A 5,816-nucleotide genomic window follows, 5' to 3' on the forward strand; every position below is an offset into this window, starting at 1 on the left:
GTAACCCGATCTGTTTTGAGGTGGCTCCCCGGCTGGGTTGACAGATTGCTCAGATCCACTCCGAGGCGGCCCCGCGAGCTGAGATATTGGCTGGCGAGGGAGAAACTGCCGCCGGGATTGGCGCTGCGGGCGCCCGTCGGGAGCGGGCAGTGGGGAGCGCTGAGCCGCCGTCGGGGCTCCGCAGCCCGGGCTCTGCTCGGCCCCGGCGGCTGCGCAGGGAACAACCGGCCGGGCCCTCGCTGAAAGTTTCTTTCTAAATGCACTTAACATCCTGTCGCAATAGGCTTTATAGGGAAGGGACCTCTAGGGTACAATAGGGACCCTGTTCACCACCGGAGTACCGTCACAGGCCAGCACTACCTGCCCTCCGGGCCCCAGTCAGGCATGGCCGTGGCTGAGCACAGCCTAGATGACTGCAGCCCCGCTAGATGAGCCTTTTCGGCAGCAGAGCATTTATTTCTGTTTCGGTTTTAGCAGCGTGCCGGGGTGTTTTCACCCAGGGGCACGGAGAAAAGTTAAAGGCGCTTCCCGTGGTGAAGCTGTCCCGCATCGTCCACGTGTGCCCTACGCACGGCAATTTTAGATCAGTGCCTGTGCGGTGAGGGGAGGACCTTTGACTCTTCCAGTCGCTCTCGGGACACGCAACGAACGCGGATGAGCTTATGCGGGCCGAATGGGAGCGGAGCGGCCAGGCAAGGGTCCCCCAGGTGTCTGCGGACTTCTCGGTCGGACAGGAACTGGAAGTCCCGGCTTCGGGCACTCGAGAGGAACCACTCGGTCCCAGAAGTAGGACGCTTCTCACGCTCCTTAATGCTTCGATTGTGGAGAAAGAACAAGAATAACGAAACCAAGCTCTATGCCATTTACAACCCCAACTGGAAGCTGTCTGCAGCTGTGGGTTCCCGACGCGAAATCTTTTTGACACCGCCCAGCTGCACCCCAGAGCTCTACGGGCTGACGAGGCAGCAGGCTCCCATCCCCACAGCCAGACCCCCCGGCAGGAGTCGGGCCGGGCACAGCTGCTCCCCCGGGGAGACGAGGGCGGGCGGCGGCGGCGGCGCGGCCCGGACGCTCCTGCCGGCTGCCGGCCCGGAGCCGCGCCAGTGTGAAGGGCGGCGGGGGGGAGAGAGGAGGAAAGGGGAGGGGGAGCAAGTCGAGCTCCTCCAGCCCCACCGCATCCGGGACGCTGTGTGGCTGGGTTCTCTTGGGTGAGCTCCGCTTTGGAAGCCGCACGCCCTCCTACCTGCCCGAGACGCTCCCGGGGGTTGCTGTGCAAAACTGTGTAAGTCTCGGCCCGGGAAGCGGAGCTGAGGGAGGCTGCCTCTGCAGGGCACGGGGAGACGCAGTGCAAAATCGTTTCAAACGAATTCGGGAGTGTCAGTGTCGGCTCAGCATTGCCCCCTCTCACGGGTTTCCCTCCGCACCCCATAGAGAAAAAGCAGTCCGGGTCTCGGCGCCGGCCGACTTCAGCAGGGCTTAAACTGTGCTCGTTCGTTAGCGAACGCGACCTGAGCTCCGCGCTCCCCACCCGACCGAGAATTGCTCGCAGCTGCGGCCGCAGAGACTCTCGCGGGGCAGGAGAATAGACTCTCTCGGAGCGCTCCCCCGAGTACGCATTGCGAGGGGAGCTCCTAGCCCGACCCCTGCGCTCTCATTAGGAGCAATTCGGGAAGGAGAACGCGTCTCCGTCCCGCGACCGGGACCGTGGCAAAAGACAAAAGAGGGGCCCGGGCTGCTCCCCCACTACGCTGTGCTCTGTCGCTGCGCGTGTATAGGGGGTATACCTGACTCTGCTTCCTCTCCTTCCATTCCGTAACCACAGCACTTGAATCTCAACGGGAGCAGCTGTTCGCCCTAGCTAGAAAGGAGCTGGCAAAACCTGTTGCATGGATATAGAGCTGAGAATGTCTCTTCTTAGCTTCCTACACGTGAGTACGGACCCTATACCAACCACTTCGCAGGCGCTGCAGGTTCGGGTTGTGCCTCCGGCATCGCTCCCGCACGTCCCGCAGGCCGGGTAGGGCAGGGCCGCCCCTTCCCCACGCCGCGCAGCAGAGCGGTGGCAAATTGGTGACATCTGGCCCCGAATGCTGTGGAACCTCTTTTAACTTTCGAGAAGGAAAAATCTTCCTGAACATGTTAGGAAAGGGAGCAGATCCCGACTGCAAAGCCACGGCGCGGGGCGAGGCCGGTTGTAGAGCCTTGCGAGGGAACGAAACGACCGGGCGAGGAGCTTTTTGGTGTGGGCGATAGGGCTCTTTCGCTGCAATCATACCCCGGAGTGAGTGACCCGAGCCGCCTGCTGATCGTGTCCTCACTCCGAGGGAACTTTCTGCCGGGTCGCCGTCGGCTCTCCCCGTGCAGCAGCAGTCAAAGGATCTCCCCGGGCTGAGCGAGGCTCTTGCTTGGCACAGGAGCCCTAGCTTCGTCCCGGGCCCGTTCGCGTCCCCATGCCTGGCCTCGGCCACGCTCCCTGCCCGAGTGTGACTTCACTGCAGCGTGCAGGACTGGCGGTGCCAGCGCGAATCCTTGTGAAATCTAAGTGAAATAAACCAAAAAGCCGTTTTTCTCGTAATGCTCCTTTTATTGAACAGGGCGCGGGAGAGCTGAGGGGAGGAAGGGAGGGACGCCCGAGCGTGTCGCTTCCAGGAGCCTCTCTCGCTGCACGTAACCGGTTTGTGTCCGTACGTGAGTGCCAATACAATGCCGAAATTATGTGACAGTCTCCCTCCCGGCTGTGCCTCCTCGCAGCCGGCCGCAGGTCTGCACCGCGCCCTTGGCAGATGATGCTCCTTTGCCCGGACTGCCACATCCCTCCTGCGTCCCTTCCCACAGGGACCTTCCCACCCGAGGCGAAGGGTGCAGAGGGGCTCTCGGGGCTGGTAGAGAGTAAAATGCTGAACCCCGAGGTGTTCCTATAGCCGGAACAAAGCACATCTTCCTCACGCACGTCTGCTACCGTGGAGAGGATTGTAGGGAGAGCAAGCAAGTGCTCCACGTTCGTGTTTTTTTTTTTTTTTTTTTTCTTTCTTTCTTTCTTTCTTTTTTTTTTTCTTTTTTCCTTTTCCTTTCCTTTCCTTTCCTTTCCTTTCCTTTCCTTTCCTTTCCTTTCCTTTCCTTTCCTTTCCTTTCCTTTCCTTTCCTTTCCTTTCCTTTCCTTTCCTTTCCTTTCCTTTCCTTTCCTTTCCTTTCCTTTCCTTTCCTTTCCTTTCCTTTCCTTTCATCAGGACGCAACATGTATTCCCTTCTAAACCAGGGTGCTCTAACTTGGGCGAAAGCCTGCTGCTCCTTCTTGCTTTCCATGGATCACAATGATCCTTAGCAGCACCTTGGGCCTGCATCTGCCCCCTGAGCACCCCTCGGCCTGCCCTCGACTGCCCCAGCCATGCCCCAACCCACGGCCATGGCACATCGTGGAGCATTGGGGCATTTCTCAGCCTGGAGCCTCGGGTTTTCTCTCCCGAATTATTTATTCACGTTGCATATTTACTTCAGCTTTTTGTTTCGAAACAAACCGGAGTCTGTCCCATCACAGATGGCCGGAGACAGACTGAGATCCCGTCCCGACGGAATATGAAAACACGGCGAAGGATCACCGCGAATAACTCAATTAAGATGAACAACAATAGCTTGTTGTTCTGTGATTTGGGGCGAAAGGGCTCACTGAAAGCTGCCTAAGCGCGCTGTTCCTCGGGGCGATCCGCCGAGGATTCTAGATCCGCAGCGGGGCACTCGCTTATGCCATCAAACCCGCTTGAAATAAAGCTCCGGAGGCGGCGGGGTGCTGCGGGCGGGGGGCCCAGACACGGCCCTGCTTCCCGGCCGAGCAGCGCACTCCCTCCCATTGCCTCCGTTAGTGCGGCCCTTCCTCATTACCTTCGCATTATCCCCTCTCAGTCTTGGGTGCGGGGCTCAGGATTTTCACTTAGTCCTACCAGCAGCACCCCGACACACAGTGCCAACGCGTATTTAGGGATCCCCGTCTCACAGCTAGGCTCGGGTCCCGCGGAGAAGGGACACCGCTTGGGGGCGGCCCGGAGACAGGGGATGTGGCCCCGTCTACCCTGGGCCCCGCAGGGCCTCGGATGCTCCTCGGCACGGGGGGGACCTTCAGCAAAGGCACGAGGCTCGCAGACAAGACAACAACAGCAGCAGGCACATATGGTTAAAATAAGGAGAGAGAGCCTTTCGCCTCAGGGGATTGGCACTAACTAGCCAGAAATGCAGGGTACTGCATCCAAAGTTCTGGTGGGCTTCTGCAGGATTGACAACTGAAATCATGCTACAAGCATCACTTTGACAATATTTGTAAACTTCGTGTTTCCCGGGATCTTCTTGATCAGAGCTATACCAGGCTGGTATGAGCTCAAGCCACGAAGGTCTTTTTTTTTTTCCTTTTTCTTTTTTTCTTTCTTTCTTTCTTTTTTTTTTTTTTTTAATTCCTCCTCCTTTCCCCTCTTCCGAGTTGATGAATAGCGATCAGGTTTCTTTTAATGGCTGCCCCCTATTCTCACAGCCTCCCACAACTAACCCGAGAGCCGGTTTCCTCGACCTCAGTTAATTCCACTGATTATTCCAAGATGATGAGGAAAGCACGAAGATTGTTCACTGCTCCTACCGATTCCAAGCATTTTTGTTACCATCTCCATCCCCGGCTCACGGGGATTTAACCGGGCCGCATTTTTAGGATCGGGCTGCCCTTCCCCTCCCTTCTCAGCTGATATCCTCCTGCTCGTGGCTCACTGCTCGGTGGCAGTGCAACCCTCGGGCTGGGGCAGTGGTTGGGGTGTTCCTGGGTGGGGGTCGGGGGTCGTCAGAAGGGAAGCAAACCTCGGGTCGTCCCCCGTCGTGCTAAGGTTTTCGACTCCCCCATAGAAACGAAACCGGCCCCCTGCCGCGGGCTCTGTGGAGGCCGTCCCGGAGGGCCTCTGGGGGAGATCCACTCCGAGAAGTCTCACTAGAGGGCTCTGATACTCAGCTCCGACCGCTGCTCGGTGAACGCAAGGCTCCGTTCTCGCTGTCTCGCAGCCCGACAGCTCACCCCCGCGCTGCCGAAGGTGCTCCGCGCGGTGTCACCACTTCCAGAAATGCCTTCTCTGCATCCATCCCATGCAAAAAGCGAGGATAGTGGCCCCCAAAGCATCCCAAGCTCCCACTTTGCATCCATGACGCATTTATCTTTGTCAAGAATCACGGAACGATTGGTATTTACGGACAGGTAACACTTCTTTTTCTCACTAGAAGGAGGACCTTGTGTAAGTTCTTCCATGGTCTACTGAGCTCATTGTGCCCATAAATACACCAAGAATTTAATTCTGCAGGGCTGAGGCAAGCTGGAATGCAATGCAGCATTCGCAAGCAACACACATGGATATGTGAATGTCAAAGACCAGGAACCAAACTACTCGGAATCTGTTTCCACTAGGGATTTCTTTCTTTCTTTTCTTTTTTCTTTTTTCTTTTTCTTTTTTTTTTTTCCATTTTAAACAACTTCTATCATTTGCTGTTGTGAACAAATAAAACCAAACCAGCCTCTATCAATGAGATCCGAGGCTGTTCTTATGTGCAAGGGAAACTTCATAAAATGTTCCAATGCGTTCAATTTGTTTTAACTCCCAAGAATGTTGTAACAACCAATTACCAAAATTAGGAAGTGCAATTTGGTTTGTTTGCAATATTTTGCAATTCTCTCAGAAGCTTTGTGTACAGATCAAAACTGAAGCATAAAAGCTTTGTGGAAAGCTGGATAGTTTAGATAATTTAACAACAGTTTAAAGCCAATCCATTTTCCAGTGGAAAATTTGCTACTTCTGAAC

The sequence above is a fragment of the Tetrao urogallus genome, assembly GCF_951394365.1.
Source record: "Tetrao urogallus genome assembly, chromosome: 2".
In the NCBI taxonomy this organism is placed as follows: domain Eukaryota; kingdom Metazoa; phylum Chordata; class Aves; order Galliformes; family Phasianidae; genus Tetrao; species Tetrao urogallus.